Consider the following 22,802-nt stretch of genomic DNA (forward strand, 5'->3'; position numbering starts at 1 on the left):
AGAAGTTTATAGATTAGTGCTATATAAGCATAACCGATTTTTGTATATTTTTAGTTATTGCTCATACACATGTGACTTTGAGAAATTGAAATTCAAGGACATAGACAGAAAATGAACAAAGATCTCATAGAGGAGAACCGGGAAGTGCTAGTTTAGATTGTCTTGATGGTGACCTGGCCACCTCCTACTGTTTCCCCCTGACATTCTTCATCCTAGATTCCATATTTGAGGTTTTTGTCTCCACTCACCAGATTCAGCCTGTAAATGTTCTAGAGGTAAGGTAGTTGACATTTAAAGGATGCAAATTGCAGGGAGGATTAGAAAGTCTGGAGAACTGTATGTCTGTCTGCTGTCTATAATTTCATCTGTTGGCGACTTACTGACAAGGGGGCAGGAGCAATGAACTCACGGATACAAATATAAAATTGAAGGGCATATATAGTGTTTCAGATGATTATAGCAACCAAATGCATGTTGCGAAGCTGGGAGGATGGAAGAGAGTTGGAGTGGATTTTTAAAAAAAAAAAAAAGTTCTCTTTAAGCTAAGTTTCCTTTAAAGTCATATCATTCCTAACTCTTCCAGTTGGTGTTAAATGAATAGTCGCCCCATTAATGAATGAGATATGTAGGTATCTGGGAATAATTTGTGAATGGGGGAGTAGTGGTGTTATTCAGCGGGAGCAGTGATGTGTATTTTCCTAGCGTGCAGAAACCCTAGGGTTTGACCCAAGGCGTTGGAAATGCAGAGAACCAGAGAAGATTCACTAAGTGCTGTGTTCCTTGACAAGAGGCTACAAGGGTATTAAAGGAGCTACAGAGATATAAAATGTTACTAACTACGTTTAGGTAAAAAGAAATTTCAAGTATAGAGCTTTAAGGATTTGTAAGAAATTTCACTCCTGGGTTTATTATTTATAACCTACCCCTTTACACAGACTCCAAATTTTATCTCAGAAATAATGTAAATGAGGCAAAAAGCTGAAATCAAATGGAAAGAAATGCTTGTTTCTAAATATACCTTGCAGTCTCATGTCCTTTGGTAATCAACACCTTTGCCTGCATAAGTAACTGCTCTTTTCCACAGTGAAAGATGCATTTCTAGACAATTATGCCATAGCAGGTGAGAATAAATTCTTTAGCTACTTTCCATGAAATCATTACTTCAATAAATCTTTTAAGGAAATCTGTGAAGTAGGCATTGGCCCCTCTGTTTTATAGATAATTCTAGATACACTGTTTTTCAAGGTCACAAGAAAATATAAAATTTAAAAGTTCATTGAAGATTAAACATAATTATTTAATTATATTAAAATCTAGATTCTTTTTGTTGTTGTTTGTTGTAGACATAGAAAGCTAAACCATCACAGAAATGTGTATAAAACAAAGTTATCAATATTGGGGCCCAAATGAAGCACTCAAAAAACTTTACTTTAGGATTTAAAATGAGCCATCGTACAATTGTTGATCATTCCTTCAGTCATCACTTATCAACTGTATGTGACCCAGCTATTGTGCATCAGGCAGTGAAGAGCTGAAGATACACGCTTCCTAAAACCAATTAGGTCTCTGTCTTTACAGAACATGTATTTAGGAAAAGAGCCAGTCACAAATGCTTATAGATGTAGCTATTTTAGGCACCGGTTTGTATTTGAAGGAATTGAAATAATCAGAGATACTCTACTATCCCTTTATAAGACTCTTTAGCAGAGGCCGGATGAGAGACGCATGGGAGAACAGCAAAATAAAAGGATCCAGAGGGTCCTAGAAATCTACAAGTAGAACAATATGATAGGCAGATTTGGGCCCAGAGGTCCTGCTCAAACTAAGGCACCAGCCAAGGACAATACAGGAGGTAAACTTTAAACCCCTTCCCAGATCTAGCCAATGGTCAGAATATTCTCCACAGTTGAGTGGAGAGTGTGATACGACTTTCTTACGTACTCTGGTGCCTCACATTTGACCATGTCCCCTGGAGGGGGAGACCTGGTGGCACTCAGAGGAAGGACAGCAGGTAGCCAAGAAGAGACTTGATACCCTATGAGAATATATAGGGGGAGGTAATCCCCCTCAGGAACAGTCATAGGGGAGGGGAATAATGGGAAAATGGGGGGGGGGGAATGGGAGGATACAAGGGATGGGATAAACATTGAGATGTAACAAGAATAAATTAATAAAAAAAAAAAAAAAAAAAAAAAACAAAATATAAAAAAAAAAAAAATGTCGCGGCTAGCTATTGGTTATAGGGGAAACTTCAGTTAGAGAACAGTGCTTACGTAGGTAGGGCTATAGATGCATTATGATTTGCTTAGAAAATAGAGGATCAGATTATCCAGCACACATTCTTCACTGTATCATCTGTGTATATATATGTATATCTCCATATAAAGACATTTATATGTACTTTCTATTTAATTAATAGCTTTGGCTGTGGGAGGGGCAGTGCAGGGTGTCTACCTCATGAGGAAAAGTAAATCCAGATTTACAAAACATTACTGTTGTTTTAATGTCAAATCAGTCTAAGGCTGCAAGAATTTCTTTTTGTTTGTTTTTCTTAACCAGCTCTTATTAAGTTTATTTCTGTTATGAAATTTCTCTTTAAATACATCCTTTTATATATTAATCACCTACAACTTTCTAGGTGCTGGCTATTTATATATGCATCTATGTCTATACTTAAGGGGCATATAAGCATGCTCTCCCTCTCAAGGAAATATAAATGAATGGGTACATTGTGTTTTCTGAATATTTAAGAAATACTACTGGAAAGCACAACTTATATAAGCTACCATGCAGGACACGAAATATATGAATCTTTCTAACAAGGATGATCCAGTTTAGAATCCAATGAGGCCAATGTTTCTTGGTAAAGGAGAAACATGGAAGTTTATATATTTGATCCTTTCCGCCCCCCTCACCCTTTCATTTTTTAACAAATCTTGTAATAAATTCTCCAGATAGTAGTGGTTGTTGCATGATCATCTGCAATCATTTATGTGACTGTGTAAAACAGGAGAGTTGAACGCATCATCCAGGTGAGCAGGGTGAGGTGACCAATGACCAGGGTAAAGTGTAGATCAAAATAACTATGCAAATGGGCATTGGTAAAATAAGTAAATAAATGAACAAAGAGAACAGACCAATTTTAGAATTAGGCTAATGGAATCTCTAGAGGAGGCATTTTTTTTTTTTTTTTTAGTTTGTTCTACATCTTCCCCATCAGTGACATAATTCTGTTTTGCCAATTTTATGCACATGCAAATTGTATCTATTTCATGGTCTTTTGAATGATGTTGACCTACCCTCTCCAATTACTGTCTTGACAGTAGAAAAACATGAACAGCAACAACTCCAAGCAGTATATATTAATGAGCTGACTTTACATACTTTATGATGAGCATGGCTATTCTCATGTGAGTTCTGATGTGGTGTTTTTTTTTTTTTAATTTAAAAAATTTTTTATTAATTTATTCAGATTACAACTCAATTGTTATCACATCACTTATATCCTCCCATTCCTTCCTCCCTTCTGCTTTCACCCTATTCCCCTCCCCTAGGTCTATGACTGAGGAGGACCTTCTCCCCACTATATGGTCACAGGCTATCAAGTCTCATCTTGGTAGCCTGCTTATTCTTTCTTTGCATGCCACCAGGCCTCCCCACCAAGGGGAGGTGGTCAAATATGGAGCACCAGAGTTCATGTCAAAGTCAGTCCCTGCTCTCCACATAACTGTACAGAATGTCCTGTCTATTGGGTAGATCAGAGTAGGGGTTTGATGTTTAATATTGTATTGTCCTTCGTTATTTCGATAGTTGGAGCAGATCCCCCCTGGGCCCTTATCCATCCATCACGATGTTCTTCTTGTAGGTTGCTCAAACCCTCTGCGTCCTTCTATTTCCCCTTCTCCTATATTTCTCTTACCTAGAGTCTCAGTAGAATGTCTTCTCTTCTATCCCAATCTCCTAGTAAGTGAAGACTTTCATGGGATGTGCCTTTTGGGCTAGTACCCAATTATAAGTGATTATATACCATGGGAGTCCTTTTGCTTCTAGGTTAATTCGTTTTGATCATTTCTTTTTTTTTTTTTTTTTTTAGCCTTTTTTTTTTATTAATTTATTCTTGTTACATCTCAATGTTTATCCCATCCCTTGTATCCTCCCATTCCTTCCCCCCCACCCCATTTTCCCATTATTCCCCTCCCCTATGACTGTTCCTGAGGGGGATTACCTCCCCCTATATATTCTCATAGGGTATCAAGTCTCTTCTTGGCTACCTGCTGTCCTTCCTCTGAGTGCCACCAGGTCTCCCCCTCCAGGGGACATGGTCAAATGTGAGGCACCATAGTACGTGAGAAAGTCATATCACACTCTCCACTCAACTGTGGAGAATATTCTGACCATTGGCTAGATCTGGGAAGGGGTTTAAAGTTTACCTCCTGTAGTTGTATCCATTTGTCTACAAGTTTTGGGATTTTCTTGTTTTTAATAGCTGAGTAGTATTCCATAGTGTAAATGTACCACAGTTTCTTTATCTATTTTTCAACTGAGGGACATTTAGGCTGTTTCCAAGTTCTGGCTATTATGAATAAGTGTGCTATGAACATGGTTGAGCATATGTCCTTGTTGTGTGATGGAGCATTTTCTGGGTAAAATCCAAGGAGTGGGATAGCTGGGTCTTGAGGAAGCCCTATCCCCATTTTTCTGAGAAAGTGCCAGATAGATTTCCAAAATGGTTGTACAAATTTACATACTCACTAGCTATGAAGGAGTGTTCCTCTTTTTCCACATCCTCGTCAGCATATGTTGTCAACTGAATTTTTGATCTTAGCCATTCTAATGGGTGTAAGATGGAATCTCAGAGTCATTTTGATTTGCATTTCTCTGATGACTAAAGATGTTGAGCATTTCTTTAAGTGTTTCTCAACCATTCGATATTCCCTTGTTGAGAATTCTCTCTTTAGTTCTGAACCCCATTTCTCAATTGGGATATTTGGTTTGGTATTGTTTAATTTCTTGAGTTCTTTATATATTTTGGATGGCAAGTGCTTTAGCTGCTGAGCCATCTCCCTAGTTCATAAATGTAGTTGATTTCTATTTATCTTCTTTTTTTTAAGTTTTAACATCATTTCATGATATTTTTTTCTTCCCTTTCTCCCCTCCAAACCCTCCCATAGAACCTTCCTTGCTCTCTTTCAAATTCATACTCTATCTTTTGATTAACTGTTATTATATGCATGTTTCAAAACATATATTATATGAATACATAAAATGTATTTATTAAATGACATATGTTTAAAATGTAAACTGTTAACTATACAAAATAACTTTCATATTTGACAGATAGATCAAAAGTGTAATACCTCTGATGTGAGGCAGATTCTTAATTAGCTTATCATGTGTGATGCTAAAAAGCCTACGATCACAGGCTATACTAGAGGTGAGACACAGTACAAAACTTTCTGTGATTGTGTTGCACCTAAACCTTGGCTTCCTTTTTTAAAAAACCTTTTTATTGATACTTTGTGAATTTCACATCGTATACCCCAGCCCTTCTCATCTACAAGACCCTCATGTCTGTGTTTTGCCCTTGTAACCACCACACACACACACACACACACACACACAAAAAAAAAAAAAAAAAAAAAAGAAAGAAAGAAAGAAAAAAAAGAAAAAGAAAAAATACACACACAACCAAGCAAGCAAACAAACAAAACAAAAAGCATAGAAGAAATCTCATCATGGAAGCTGCAGTATATCACAGTGTGCAGCACAGTGTATCTCTTTTTCTACAGATCTTCACTTGCAAATGTTCATTGCAATGAGTCAATGGTCTGGTTCGAGATCTATGGCTTCTGTAACAACATGAGTATTACATTCTCATCTGTACTCTTCTTGCTTATCCTGTCTTATGGAGTTCCTGAAGCTTTGGAACAGCAAGACTGGACTTTTCACATGTCCCAACCATTCACAGACAATACAGATTTTTGGAGGGACCAATTCAGAGCCCCGTATTTGGACCTGGGTGGCAGTTGAGCTGGTCCACCTGCCCGCTCTCCTGTATTCACAGAACTAGAGTGAGCTCTGAAGCATTGCTCCAAGTAGGCCACCCATTCACACCCCTGTCAGGATATAGGGTCAGCTCTTTTGCTCTTTAGCACTCAGGGTGGATCATCCACATCTGCACCTCAAGACCTAGCTCAAAGTTAAGGGACTACTCTCCCAAGTGCTGCAGCTTGTGAGGGTCTGGGGCAGCTCTCATGCTCTCACACCTTCATAGCTGTCTCACACATACCTTTGCCCACAGGGCCAGCTCAACTGTATTGCTCAGGTTGGGTGCAAGGCCTGCTCTCTCAAGTCCTACAGCCAGTCAAGGGACAGGGCTAGTTTTCCTGCTCTCCTGACCCCAGGGTAATCTCTCCTGGCTACTGCAGGTGATGATGGGGAAGAGGGATGGGGTGGGCCAGCCCTCCTGGATGGAAAGGGGTAGACATGAGACATCACTGCAGCACCCATGCCAGCTCACAGCAGGAGAGTGATGGGGCCTGATCTCTCTTGCTTTGCTTTCAGGGCTGGCTCACCAATATTCCTAGACCTGGGCTAGTAATACTATGCTGCCCAGGCAAGTACACCTTGCTCTGCTATTCTCTTTTTAATTATTCATTTTTCTTTCTTTCTTTTTTAAATTTGCTCACTATACATCCTAATTGTAGGCCCCTCCCTCACAAACTCCTGTCCTACCCTCCCTCATACATTTTTCTTCTTTCCCCTAGTGCTCAGAAGAAAGGAGAGCCCTCCTCCCTTAATATCACACCTCAGTCTATCAAGTTTCTTTTGGACTGGTTGTATTCTCTTCCTCTGCGGTCTGGCAAAGCCACTTTGTCAGGGGAAATGATTAACGCATGCAGACCAGAGTCCATGTGAGAGGTAGTCCCTCCTCCCTATATTATGGTACCCACAAGGAGACTGTGCTGCCTATCGACTACATCTGAGCAGATGTATGGTCCTTCTTTGGTCTGTCAGTCTTGGCAGCACCCCCTCCTTTGCCCAGGTTTGTTGGCTCTATTGGTCTCCTTGTGGAGCTTCTGACCCCTCCAGGTCCCTCTATTCTCCAACTCTTCCATAAGACTCACTGTGCCCCACCCCAGAGATAGGCTGTGTGTCTCAGCATCTACTTGGATTTCCTGCTGGATGGAGTCTTTCAGAGGACCTCTATGGTAGATTCGCTTCCTGCTCTTTCTCTTCGACATCTTCTGATGACTATGCTATTTGTCATTCTGAATGTGAATTAAGCATTCTGCCTAGGGTCCTCCTTTTAGTTTCTTTAGATCTGTGTGTTATAGAGTGGTTAATCTGTATTCTTCTTATCCTCCTACAAGGAAAGATAGAGGTACAAATTGTGAATACCCATACTTTTTGAATTTTTGATTATTATTTAACTCAAAGACATGAGCTCATAAATTAATCAGTAATTGGATTAATTCTTGTTTATAATTAAATTTTCATGGATCTTTACCCAAAGAGTATCTGAAACTGTTATCAGAATTAGATAAATATGTCAAAAAAGATTAAGTGAACACCCCAATATTGTCAAATCTAAATAGCTTCAATGAATAAAACCCATGCTTAGTGTCTCATGTTTGCATATATATGTACATATATGAAAGACTTTTAGCTCTGTGACAACTAAACAAGAGCTTGTATCACTCCTGCTTGCGTGTGATTCAGAAATAATTAACAACATATATTGTCTTTCAAACATAATGATCTTTACATAATGCATTTTGAACATAAATATGCTTAGACTTAATGTGAGTGCAAAACTCTGTTTCATTGGTCTAATTTCACAATATAGAAAATAGAGTGTTTCATATCATCATAATATTTTCTATTCTACCACTTTCAAATGCAGGTACATAATTATCTTATTTTTGAATTGATAGTTCCTTAGAAAGTCCAAAAATTCCATGCTGTTTTTCCTATGACACTTTCTTTGATCTTTCTGATCTGAGTAATGGCTGCTCTGAAACCCCCTCAAGTTTATTATAACATATGACATATCTTTTCTAGTAATTCCTATGTATTTTAAAACCATTTGTTAAATAAATGTCTGAAGAAAGGGCATTCGATTTATTTCATTTTAATAGTTATTTTCAAGGTTCATTGTCAACATAATTACTTATTTTGACATCAGTCCAAAGGATTGTATATTCTGATATGCAGAGTTGAGGAAGTGCAGATATAAGCTTTTCCAGTGAAGAGTATTACAATTGACAGAAGTAATCACTGAAATAAGCATTAACACTGACAAAATAAATTTGAATAGGCAGGTAATTCACAAGATTGTTGACTGTTCCTGTTTGACTTTTACTCTTACTTGGCATTTGTTCTCTTAGTATGCTATTAACATTCATAGTCAATCTCATCTTTTTCTTAAAGCAAAGAGAAGGTGCTGATTTCTTTTTTTTTTTTTTTTTTTTTTTTTTTTTTTGGTGTTTTGAGATAGGGTTTCTCTGTGTAGCCTTGGCTGTCCTGGACTCCTTTTGTAGACCAGGCTGGCCTCGAACTCACAGAGATCCACCTGCCTCTGCCTCCCGAGTGCTGGGATTAAAGGCGTGTGCCACCACCGCCCAGCCTGATTTCTTTATAGTGTGATTTCAAGTAAGAGGAATCAAGTGAAGATAACGTTTACATGTACAATACTAAGAGTTTGTAACTAGAATGTTATTATTTATTAACATTCATTTGACCAATGAGTATTTTGGGAATACAGGATGTGGTCTTAGATATACAAGGTAGGATCTAGATCTGTATTTTAAGCTTTAAACCCAAGTTTAAACTAAGCAGACTTTCAGCCAAGCTTTATATAAAATGAATTAATATGTTATGGAAAATATGAACACTCATTTTAGGAATGGAAATGGGGAGATTAGCAAGTCCCATGGTGTGGGAAAGGGAACATTAGTGTTCAGAATGACATAGGTGAATCATATCGCCCACTAACAATGTAAACAACACTGAAATGAAATGCCAGAGCCCAAGCAAAATAAAACAACTTGAAAGCAATGACTTATAGAAGATCTTAACAATTAAAAGTGAGAACATTGGTATTCTAAATGTTTTAGAGCCACTGTGGGAACAGAACCCAGTAACAACATAACAATAAAAGTTATCTTGAAAATGATAGTCAATTTGGGGTTATTTATGAGGCAAAAATTACTTAAGAGTGAATTCAGTTGGAAAAAAATGTGTATAGACTGACGAACATTAAGTTGAGGTCCTTATTCTGGGAGAGAAAGAAAACATTTTAGCAGAAAATCGACTTTAGCGAAAGAAGGATGCTATCCTCTCCATCTGAAAAAGATGTGGGTGCTGAAGATATTCCCACAAACATGTGAGTAACACTATGTATTTATGGTCCTTAAAATTAGCACAGGTCGATAAGAAATACTCTTATGTTCTTGGTGGGTATAGACTAGAAATTTTACATAATACATTAACATGGAGAAGAACATTGAGATCAGAAGTGTTTTTTTAACTATTCTCTAATGTCATGTTTGTTTAGGAAAAATATTAGACAAGGATCAAATAAACATGTATTTATTTTAAAAATTGTAGGGAAAATTCAAACATAAATAAAAACAAATATGAATTTTTTTACACTAAAAAGAGGAAAATAAAAATAAGGAAGGTGATTTATAGCAGTTGGGTAAATGAATGAGTAAGCTATATGGATATCAACTAGGGGCGAAATGCTTTATTTTAAGAGCTGAGGCATAAAAACAATGAAAGGAAAAAATCTGTTTTAATTCCTTCCGACATATTTCTTTTGAGAAAGAAGATGAGGCAAACGGAACAAAATGTAAATATTTGTTAAATCTCTCACTATAGAGGTCTTGTTGGTTGTAATTGTGATTTAGATGTATAAGTAACAAGAATCTAATTATAGCAACCAGTTAAAAAAAAAAATATATATATATATATATATATGCCAAACAAGTTTGGCATCTTATACCTTTTACTTAATATGTAATTTAGATTATACTATTTCTTATGCTCTACTTACACAGTTTTAAAAATATGCTCAATATAGCAATATACCCTACCTTCTGGGGATGGATATATTGAAATTCCAAAGTGTGTACCATCGATCCTGGAAAAAATAAGTATGTGATCTACACTAGCCAGATGAAGGGAAAAAGGACCACAAGATGATACTGAAGGAGAAGAAAGGTTTTAAATGAGAAAGATTTTATCACCTGGATTATAGGGGGCTTAGGGAAATGACTTATTGGTTAATACAGCTGCTGCCTAAGCTTGAGTACTAGAATTCAGATTGCCAGGATGTACATAAATGCCAGGAGGGTACAGCAGCCCTGATAAGTTTCTACTACTTAGAAAATAAAGATGAGGCATCCCTGTAGCAAGATGGCTGTACAGACTAGGCAAATTTGAGAACTCAGGATTTAATTCAGAGATCCTAAATCAATGAGTTGAATGGATAACAATCAGAAGATTCCCTGCCTCCCTCCCTCCCTCTCTCTATCTGTGTGTGTGTGTGTGTTTACACAGACACAGACATAAACCCACAATATTTATGTAACAGAAAAAGTCTTATATACATATTCAATGACATATAAATACACACACACGCACGCACGCACGCACGCACGCACGCACACAGCATATGAATACTGGTTCCTGGCTCCCAGTGTGTAATGTTAGGAGGTAATTGCGAAACTATCATTGACCGCTAGCTAGAAAGGTGGGAAGGATGTGTATTCGTGGAAGAGGGAAAAGACAATTAAGAAAATGCCTACAGTATATTGTCTAACTAAGGAGACAAAGAAAAACATCACACACTCATTTTTAGAAACAGTAAAGACTTTTTAAATCGGAAGACATAAAAAATAAACTCTTTTGTGTAGCCGGGATATAGAGGAAAAAAGAGAAGTGTCTATAGATAAATGGAAGGTTGTACCTATATGTTGGGACATGCATACACACATGAGTTCATGGTGTGTGTGTGTGTGTGTGTGTGTGTGTGTGTGTGTGTGTGTGTGTGTGTGTGAAAGGGATCTGAGCATTTTCTAACAGAATAAGCTGGTAGCAAAGTGGTCAAGGAGAGTACAAAAATAATGATGTAACCCTGACAGATGAAGGCACTAGCAAAGACAAGAGAGGTTAAATCAAGAACATAGAGCTAGTCCAATGCAAGAGAAAATTTGTTGCTTTGACATTTGAAGAAGGAAATTGAATTCTCAGTACTGACTGTGATAAGAGTCTGCATGTGGGGACAGGACATTGAAGTTTATACCTCTCAGCTTAAAATTTGTCTGTGGAAAATATGAAACAGTGTTCTCCTTTAAAAGGAAAAAAAAATGTATAGGCTTTGATATCCTCATATCATTGTCTGCCTTTTCTTTATCAAGAGTCTAGACAGAGGAATTGGAGAGCTATGTTAAACCTTTCTTCTAATGGAAACCCTGGTTTTCAGCACAGTGTGTGTTTTCTGGCTTGCGGTGTATGGGCAACCTTTCCTTGGGGCTCCAAACTAGCACATTTCAGATTTCAGAGAGCCATGACAAGTCAACAGAGGAAGAAAATGTGTAGTAGTTACTTGGAAAGGGTTTTGGGAAATAAACCAATATTTTCACTTTACAAAAATATGCACATATAGATTGTAGTCCCAATTGGACACATTTCTTCCAATACAAAGACGCAAAATTATTAAAACACTGCTAGAACTTCAAGCAGTCATGCCTAGTACTAGAACTCTGTATGCTCCTTCAAGAGAATCACTTTATCTGACACATGGAGAGCAGTATCACCTGATGTTGAGTGGCATGGGCTGAGGTTGGACTTCTCCTGTGATTTATTAAATGCCCTTCGGTGATATTTTTCTGTAACCCCCATGCTCCTGTTCTAAATAGAGGTGTCAAGTTGACTGGTATTTTATGAGCACAGGTCATAAGACACTTTCAAAGTTGTGGACATCCTCCATGAATTGTTTTACTGTATTTCAGATATCTTAGGTAGCTGAAAAAACAGAGTAAAAATTCTGATATGAGGACTTCATATCTGTACCTTAATCTCTTTACATTATTATTTTTATTGTTCTATGCTTTATGTCATATCAACCATGCCTCACTTTTGACTACCTCTTATTCATCACAGTTACTCCAATTAATCCTCACAGTAGGCAATGCGATGGATCCTTTGGCATAAAATGCTGAGTATGAGGATGCATCTAGATTTAGTTAATTATCTCAAGATCAACTGGATTCAAATGATGTCTGAATTGAACCATTATGGTTTGAGGAGGATATTAAATCAATTGTTATGTCTATGTTTTGGATAGAGAAGGAAATGCTGATTTACTTCAATATTCAAATATCAGCTTTGTCATCCAGTAAAGCTACATGGGTGAAATTATAAATCTACTTCACACCAGACCAAAGTTACTATACTCAAATTAGTCTCTAGGGTGGGAATCATACTTATGAAGACAGTAAACCTCATGGATAAAGATGTGCCTCACCCTTTACAAGAATCAGGAGCACAAGATCAATGTTGCCCAAACCCCAGAAAATAATGGGAGACGGCCTCCAAGTACATCCCTTACTGAGGAGATATTGCATTTGAAGCTGCTAAGGAGAAAGAGTCACTCTCTGTGGTCACTGGTAGTTTTTCCTTGTTCTAGTTGACCCTAATCCTCATATGAGAAACACAAACTAGACATCCATTTTCCTAAACTAATGTGATTTATAATTGTATTCAAAATATTTATTGTTATACTCACAAATAAGTGTGACTCATAATTCTCCTCCATGAAGCTTCCTTTTACAAAAGCTGTAGACTCTTACAGGTATGCACAACTAGCCATAATTCAGGAATAGGTGACCAGTAAAGGCTGCCTAACCCAGCTGATATATCTGCAGTACGTTCCTACAACTAAGGCTCAGAGAAAAACCAAGGAGAGAGAGAAAGAGCAGAAAGAATACACAAGAAATTCAGTGCATCTACTACTATATAGTGTCACCTGGACACAAAAAGCAATATGAGCCCATTAAATATCAATATTAAGGTTCCCTATAAAGAACAGTAAAATGATGGAGGAAATTCTATTAGGTAATACTCATGGCTAAGTATCCACAGGTAGTCGATGGCTGCTAAGAGAGGTAGATTCGGTTTTCTCTAAGGATTACATTATTCACAGATTGTCCATTCCCATTTGGTCTGCCATGGACACATGTACATATAAGCAATGCTTAATGAATTTAATAAGTTGTACATATGTGGTGTGTGCTTATGTGTACCAACAATAATTAAATAAGACCATATAAATTTAGAAAAGTACATGGGTGTGGAAGATATTGAAGGAGGAAGGGATAAGAGTAATGTAATGGAAGCACTTATGTATAAAGTTCTTAAAATTTTTAAAGAAAGATTAAACTTAATAAAATTAAGAGGATACATTATTATGGAATGCAAGAGTTGGAAGCGGAAATAAGTTATCTATATGATCACATGTCATAGTGTACATATATGAAATTCTCAAAAATTCCAAAAAAGGCTCAGTGGCAAAACGTCATAATTAATAGACCCTAATTAAGAGAAACTTCACTTCCCATGAGCAGAGAAATGATGGTGACATTTACTTCCACCAAAAATCTCTAACAAAGCCAAAGCTTTGCCAGTAGAAACAAGAGGCTATTCTCTCTAAACATTGCACATGCATTTTCTATAAATAAATAAACCCTTCCAACTGTATTTAACACATTTAGCTGTTTTGAGTCTGCTTCCATGATCTTGAGTGATCAGCACATTGACTCATGGAGGATACACACACCAGTATCAATAAGAAAGTACTGTATTAGAAGTATTCAATGTGCTACATACATAGTACAAGTCTCCTACTGTACTTGGGTGAGACACATGGAGTCCTAGCTATGTCATATTTGGACTTCAGGAAGCTTGTAGAGGTTACTTTGAAAAATTACAGTTCCTCTGGCATGATTTAGAAAGGTAACCTACTAGGTATATGTCTATAGTAGTCTAAAGTTTAAATCCTCTTCCTATGAACATGTGCAGGTGGTAACTTATCTCACTTTCCATGGCATGGTCAAAATAGTACCAAACGGTACCATTTTGTGAAATGTAGAATTCTTGAACCGGCACTATTTTATGGATTCATGTATAAATGAATACATAGAGAATTAGAATCAGTATTAGTGTAAAAATTTTCCTTCTACAGTCCCCTGTATTGTTTTTCTTTTCTAAATCATGCAAACAGATGCATAGAAACAAAATAAGGGTGAGTCTGCCTCTTTAGCAAAATCTAACTCTCTTATGATTTTCTGGTCTCTGATCTGAAAAACCAGGATAATTTCATCATCAAATATAGCACACCTTATCAACAATGAAGTTGTAGCCTGTAGGATAATGCCTCTCTGTGATTCTTGTACAAGCCATAAATTTGTTTGGCTTAGTGTTCTTTGAGGAAGGAAAAAAAAATCTCTTTTATGGTACTAAAATGATCCCCTGGTATTAAATCCTGAATTGTAACAACAGTTAGCAGTTTCAAATGCCTGCATGTGTGGATGCTATGATAAACACTTGACATAGATTATTTCATTTAATCCCCACAGAAACCAAATGAAGTGTTTACTGTCATTATCTCTATTTGATGAAGAGGATACTGAGGCTCAAAGAGAATTAATAACTCATCCAAGATCATCTAATGCCGAATAATCAAGAGTGTTTACTATGCATGTACAAAGACCAGCCTGGACCAGCATGTTTTTGAGAGGATAACCCACAGGGAAGAAACAGCAGGTGAGCAGTTTTCTCAATATTAATTGAACTGGACACCTAAACATAATGCCAAGAGGAGCCCAAGAACTAAGCCATGGGCTTATCTCATTGAGAGGATCATTAGCCTTCTGAAAGATCAGGGGTTGAGTTCCAAATTTTGGAGTTCCATTTATGATATATAGAAAAATGGATTGCCTTAACATTTGTAACTAATTCCTCAATATGATAAGAACTTCAAGTCCCTATGTGTATTTTTAGTGGTGTGGTATCAGAGACTGATAGTCTTGAGCTTTTGTTTGTCACATGAACATTTCAGAATGCCCGACTTAAATACTCATCTTTGTAGACAGTTTCCACAACCAATTTATATTTACTTTGTGGGGCAGGATGTAACTGTCTCTCAGGAAGGCAAGTCCATTGGCGTTTCTAGACCCACAAATAACTTTGTCTTTCACTGTCATTGGAGTATTGTGATCTGGAACTGTCAGTCACACGATATTTGCAAATATGTACTTTTTTGTTTGTTTGTTTGTTTCGAGACAGGGTTTCTCTGTGTAGCCTTGACTGTCTTTGGCTCGCTTTGTAGACCAGGTTGGGTTCGAACTCATAGTGATCTACCTGCCTATTCCTCCCAAGTGCTGGTATTAAAGGTGTGCACCACCACCGCTTGGCTGCAATATGTACTTGTAATGACTTGGGGTATGCTCATGTTAGCAACATCACAGTGGTAAATAGCTTTCCTGATGTGTACTTTCATTGTTTGTTCTCAGTTGGCCATTTTCAGTGCACATGGACCATTCTCTCATCTTTCACCTTTTATTGCTCTCCTCTAGTATTCTATGCTCCAACAAAATTTAATATTTAACTTGGTTGCAGGAATTCTCAGTCACTGTGTTGTTGACTGGTAGATTAATGAGTTTTTTCTCTGGATTGACAATCAGAAGTACGGAGAAGGAAACTAGGGTGACCCAAAAGAAATGAGCTGATATTCACAATTTGTGACTTCTCTTGTATATGTCAGCATGTTTGAGAACTTATCTCTGTGCCAGGTGGACTCCAATGCTGTTGGTATGGTTTGTTATCTTGAACTCTATTTGTAAATACCACAAATATAATTTGATTCTTTCTAAACCTCCCAATTGAAATTAATATATTCATATACTTTATAAATATAAAATGTCTTGAACTAATAGAAGTTATTTATAGTTTAGCAGTAGGACTATCTTTGCAAGTCAAAGAGAGTCATGTGTCATAAACATGATATATTTTTTTACATCCCTGGGCAGAATAAGCCTGTTACTCAAAGAATAGCTGTTATTTCAAAGGCAACTGTAGTCACAAAACATGGCATGATTCTTCTAGCGTGAAACTCATTAGATTCTTTTAATTTTCTTAAGATAGCAAGATGATTATTATAGTTATTATGGCATACTGTTTATGTTTTAAATGAGATAAATGCAAATTGGCAAAAATAATTATCTTTTGTGTTACCTCACCAAATCTTATTGTTCTTAGTACAAAAGAGCAGTATTTCTCAAAAGAATATTGTTTATAATTGTGTGATGACCTCTTGTGCTATACACATTCTTAAATGTATAGACAGACGTGTATATATGTATTATGCAGACTCATAATCATTTGAAAAATATGATCTTTTTTTACAAAGCATCCACTGTGTTGCCTATATATCTGGAGGGGAAAGACAGAAAGAGTGGGTTAATTGGTGAAAAGCAGAGAAATGCTTTTTTATAGACCTACTTTGCAGACAGTAATTCAGCTTAAGAGCATGAACACTTATTTGCTAGGTGGATGACCTTGAAAAATTACTTCATCTTCTGCAATGTTTTCATTGTTGTCAGAGGACAACAATAACAGCACTGACCTCATAAGTTTATTATCAAAACATTAAAGCTGGGCGTATGAAGAATGAAGAACTGCATCTAGAATAAAGAAATCACTCATCAAATATTATCACAGTTGTTTTTATTTCATAATGTATAAAGTATCCTATTACTCAGAAGATGTATGCCAGTCAGAAATGGTATCAACCTTGATTTGGGTTTCAATATTTGTTGATTCTAAAGAAGTCTCTTAATGGATATCAAGGTTGAATCTGACTATGTATTTAGGGTTCTTTAAGGTGCCTTTACTGTATTATTGAAACTGAAATGCAGATGCCTCCCTCCAGTCCTCTCCTTGATATGCCTTCAATTTCTGAATACATCTTGATTCTTTCATGATGTTTTAAACAACTCAGACAACCTAGTGCTTGGCAAGAGGAGCTGACAGAGAGCATCATCAACCTGCCCCTCTGAGAACCTAGATAGCTTAGTGTCTGCATGCATGTTGAACAGAATTAGCCAAACAACTCTGATCATTCCCAATTAAAAAAAAAAATCCCTATTTTTACATGGCAAGCACAGGGTTAACCGCAGAGTGTTAGCTTTCTTCTAGGGGGAAAAAGAACCTTGGTAAATAGGTAGGAATTTTTTTAGGCTATCCCAGGTTCCAAAGCCCTAACTAAGCATAGCTACACTTTTATCTAGAAGCACATATATACATCGGACTGCATTTCAAGACAACACAGCAACTGACGGAATGTCATTTGAAAGCTGCCTTTCTATTTTGGCTTCTGCCAACTTACTCTGATGTGCTTTCTTTCCTGCTGGCCCTTTTCCATTTGACTTTCTTCCTGATGACCCATTCCTTGACTTGCTTTAGATAATGGGAAAATACTAACTGTGCAGATGCCAAAGGTGAAAGGACTCTTCTTCCTTACTGAATTGCATGGAGCCAGTCTCTTTTCTCATTCCCAGTGTGGAGCTTTGCAGTCTTTTAGGAAATATTTAATTTATGTTCATTAAGTTCATATAGAAATGAAAGTGAACAATTCTACTTACTTAATAACTTAATCAGCTACTTGAGTTTCAAAATAAAAACAGAACTAGAATACTGAACCAAATTTATTAAGCACACTTTTAAAAATTGAGAGTGCTTTTGGCCCTTATAAAATGGTGAAAAAATACAGAAGATTTATTGTTGTACTTAAACCTTTAAAATCCAACATCTTCTCAGGTTAAAAAAAAAATTAAAAGATTATCCACATAAGATAATCAAATGTAAACTTATTTTAAGTAACATATTTAATAAAGCCAATTTATATATAACATGGAAGTTAATATATCTCAAATTATAACCTCTATATTAAGTCAGATCATTGCCAGACTCAAAAGACACAACAGCCAAGATTATGCTGTGCAGAGGCTAAATTTTTTAATGTCAAAATTTCAGGCTCTTTCTTGTTTAGCACATCCTGGTAGCCAAGAGTAGCTAAGATGTTAAAGTTTGCTCCCGTTCTCCATGAGTCAGGATAACTAAGTAACAGGAAGCTTATTGCATTTAGTGCACTCTTAAAGTAAATGAATATCATGTTAAAAACTTCACTCTGCAATGTATTAATTCTTCAGTGGATGTTTACTAAATACTTGCCAGCTCTTCTGTATAAGATACAAGTTGAGTAATAAGTGAATTAAAGTTTGTTTTCTGTTCTTGTAGAAGCCATACCCTATTAGGGAAGGGAGTCATCCCTAATGCATATCCTATGTTGTTTGTTAGACCTATGGAAGCAGGATGGGCCCAAGTTTGCATGGAAAGAGACACAGAGTAAGCATCTATATCATCAAAGAAAAAAATAGTTTACTAAATTTTGTATGTTAAATGAACTTAACCAGGAACATAATGTATTTTAACATTATTTTCAGATGAGTTACCTACTACCTTACCCTATGCATATAACAAAGACTTATTTATTCTGTTTCTCTTTATAGTCATTAGGATGATTCTAGATGTTAGAAGGAAACAACAAAGAAAATCCTATGCATATTCATATAGTGCATGTGATTGATTAAATTCTTTGTCACATATGTGACAAAATGAACCACCTTGCTTTAATGTATTTTCTCAAGCTAATATTATTAAAAATGCACAGCTTTCTTTTAGGCCAAACTTGGGTAGTAAATACACATATCTTTATTTAGTTAGTTATTTTATTTTATTTCATAATGATTAAAATTTATTCACATTACATCCATACTGTAATCCCCTTGCTCTTATCTTCCTGTTCCCCTAGACCTCTGACAGGTGGGGTCCTCCTCCCCCATCATCTAACCACAGCCAACAGGTCTCATCTGGACAGTCTCCGTTCCCCTTCCTTTGTGTTCCCACAGGACGTCTACGCTGAGGAGGAGTAATCAAATCCCAGAGATCTTTTCAGAGACAGTCCTCTGCTCTGCCCCCCAACCCCTGCACCACGTGGACAATGAACTGTCCATTGGTTACACCTGAATAGGGAGGGAGTTCAGGTCCTCTGTTTGCACTGTCCTTGGTTGGTATATCAGTCCATGCAGGCCCCCTGGGTCCAGATTCATCAGCCTTGATAGTCTTCTTGTGGAATTGGTGAACTGCCCTTAATCCCAGCACTCAGGAGGCAGAGATAGGCTGATCTCTGTGAGTTCCAGGCCAGCCTGGTCTACAAAGTAAGTCCAGGAAAGCCAAGACTACAAGAGAAATGCTGTCTTGAAAATCCAAAATAATAATAATAATAATAATAATAATAATAATAATAATAATAATAATAATAATAATAATTTTTTGTTTGACTTCGGACAAATTGCTTAAATTCCATTACTCTTTGTCTGTTTCTTTGTTTTAAATTGAGGTAGACAGGAACTTTTAATTTTCTTTGAGATTTTAATATAATTACATCATTTCCCATTTCCCTTTGTCCCTTGCTGCTTTTAAAATCTATAGGTGCTTTTCCTTTAATTGCTATTATATATATATATATGCATGTGTGTATGTATTCACATTTATAAATATAGTAAATGTAATTTTTAAGTATACAGACAATGATAGTGACATCAAAATTATGCTTCAGTAATTAGATAATAATTAATACTTATTGCTTCCCATATTTTTGAACATAGGGCTAAGATAAACTGCTAAACTCTGACATGATAACTGTAGTGTTCCAAATATGTTATTTAGCATCTTTAATGACTTTCTAACAAGAAGCAAGCAGTGCTTACAGAGTGGGAGGTGGAGTTTTACATTACATTCATCATGTGGCTCTAATCCCATTCCTAACTACCAGTTCACATAACTAACTTTATGTTAACTACCTACTAGTCTGTGCTCAGAAACTATGACTGTAGTATAGAACTGCTGCAGGAATAAATGAGCAGACAGAACGTATGATATGGTATTTTATTCTGCAACTTAATGCTCTTGTCAAACTGTAAGAACTTTAGTCAGGTATATAAAAAGGAGGATAAGGCTGTATGTCCTTTCTTCTTTAGATAGCTAAATGAGTCATCTAAATTATGTCCTGGTTAGACAGACACCATATTCGTGCTGCACAACATGAATGCTATTACTTACTGAAGGAATACTGTGGAAGCACGCACTTCCCCCACAATTGTCTATGTGTTTTGCTTTCCATATTATATTGATGTGGGGCATTGACTTGAAGGACTTGGATTTATTTTTGAACTCCTGTCAGCACTCCATAATTAACATTGCCCAGAAGAGAAATGCTATTTTGCCTTCTGCATCATCAACAAAACTGTCAGCAAATAAGAAAGTCCTCTTTGCCATTACTGCTGCTAATGTACTAAGCAGAAAAGAACAGCTGGATGGTTCCACACTGGGCTGTTAGGAGGAATGGCTTTGGGTGTGATACATTGGAGCTTCCACCCACCTAATTTTTGCTTGAAGAATGTGTCTTGAAATGACACTTTAATTCCAATCTATTTTTAAGTTAAAATCTGATATATTTGCTGACCTCAACAGTGTTTATCTCAATGTCATTTTATATCCTTGACATAAAAATGAGTAGTTAATGCTGATTTACTAGGGGTTATTTTACTTATCTACATTTACTATGTTTTCTTTAAAATTTTGGTGTTCTATATTCCATGTAATTATTCATAGCGTTCTGTCCTACCATTTTGTTGAAATTTATAATAGCTACAGGTAATTAATGCTTTTGGAAATTAAAGATAGTAATAACTAAGTCTTGATTTAGCAAATGAGCAGTAATAAAGCACAGCTCTTTAACAGTGAAGATCTCCTGTAGTCAATTTCTGCAGTATAAAATAATATTATGTAATTTTGTTATATAAAGTGATGTTGTTTTAAGTTTTAAGGGCATGCATAGTGGTATATTGAGATGATACAGGCAATTTAAAATCATTGTGACATTTGTGATGTCTAAAATATTTTTCATACAGCCCAAAGATTTTACTATTAAGTATGTACAACTCTTTCAAACTGAGAACACAGACCCATAGAATAATTTTTACAATAATCTTTACTGCTATTTACAGTACCACAGAGGTGAAAACAACTCAAATGTCCACTTACAAATGGATAAGCAAAATGGTAAATATTCATACAAATGAAGTAACTCAGAAATTAAAAATAGAATAAAATCCTTATGTATGCTGTAACATAGATTGACTATTTAAACATTGTCCTTTGTGAAGGTAGTCACAAAATATAATATAGTTTATTTAGGAGCATTATAATGAAATCAAATAAAATTTACATTAAGTGGTAAAAATAAGAAATTCCATAGAACTAAGCTAACTGGACTCACAAGATGTTTTCAAACGGTAAAGTTGCTTTTTGCTGAGCCTGACTCCCTGAATTCAACTCCTGGGACCCATGTGGTGGAAGAAAAGAAGCACATCCTACAAGTTGTCTTTCACTTCTACCTGTGCACTGTGGTAAAGAGGCATCATCAGCCCTCCTCACAAACAAATGATTGTGATTAAAAGAAAACAAAACAAATCCAAGGAAACTATCCATATGACTGACAAAAAAGGAGAAATAAGAAGCATAGAGAGGGCGGCTGACTTAGTTTTTAGTATCACACTAAAATGACATCTGTACTGGGAGAGAGAGGGGAGAGAGAGAGAGAGAGAGAGAGAGAGAGAGAGAGAGAGAGAGAGAGAGAGAGAGAGAGAGAGAGAGAGAGAGGAGAGAGAGGAGACAGAGAGAGAGAGAGAGAGAGAGAGAGGGAACTCATGGTTCCAGGTCTTTGAGAAAGGGGGATGGAAATGATAAAATGCTCTAAAATCAATGATTGATGATCATAATACAGGTCTCTAATGACATTAAAACTGCTAAATTATGCTCTCAGGCAAGTTGGTATTTTATTGTCAACTTATATCTCAGTAAAGTTATTATATATATATACACTTAAATATCAATAGAAAGTGAGGACAAAGTAAACGTAGGAGGAAATTATGGATAAAATTCCTCATCTTACACACACCTGATCAATGTTTATATAGTGATACCTTTAGAGTATCTTTCAAATTAGTAAACTGTAATATAGTTACATCTTTTTAAGTTCAGGTAGATGTTCATTCTTCAATGTTTTACGATTGACTGTTAAGTGTTGTTAATAAGAAACAAGAAGAGGTTCTTGTGGTCACTGATACATGCATGCCTCATCCTTTGAGACCTGGATATGTTCAGAAATTAAGTAATGATGAGGACACTGGAGACACTGGAGATTTTTGTGTGTGTGTGTTTGTTTGTTTGTTTTGTTTTTGTCTTATGTGGATTACTATTGATGTTACCTCTTTGCAAGAATAAACCACAGGCAAGGTAAATAGATAGATAGATAGATAGATAGATAGATAGGTAGATAGATAGATAGATAGATAGATAGATAGATAGATAGATAGATAGATAAGCAAGCAGGGTATAAACCCTGCATTTAAGAGGCAGAGGCAGGCAAGTCTCTGAGTTCCAGTCTGTCCTTGTCTATAGAGTGAGTTCCAGCCTACACAGAGAAAGCACTGTCGGGGGAAAAAACATTGAAAAGGGTAGGAAGGGAGGAAGAGAGGGAGGGAGGGAGGGATCTTGTAAGTTGTCTCTGACAACTATAAGCACACTATGGAAAAGATCACCAGAAGGGA

General features: G+C 36.4%; 1 long non-coding RNA gene across 1 annotated transcript in view; it reads left to right on the forward strand.

Annotated features, from left to right (window-relative positions):
• Nucleotides 1–22,802, forward strand: part of LOC127187924 (uncharacterized) — a 509,622-nt gene that overhangs the window by 209,456 nt on the left and 277,364 nt on the right. The window contains exon 2 of the long non-coding RNA XR_007830514.1: nt 14,646–14,832. This is a non-coding gene — a long non-coding RNA (uncharacterized LOC127187924). The remainder of the gene's footprint in view (nt 1–14,645; nt 14,833–22,802) is intronic.

Source organism: Acomys russatus, chromosome 4 (assembly GCF_903995435.1).
Source record: "Acomys russatus chromosome 4, mAcoRus1.1, whole genome shotgun sequence".
NCBI classification, from domain to species: Eukaryota; Metazoa; Chordata; class Mammalia; order Rodentia; family Muridae; genus Acomys; species Acomys russatus.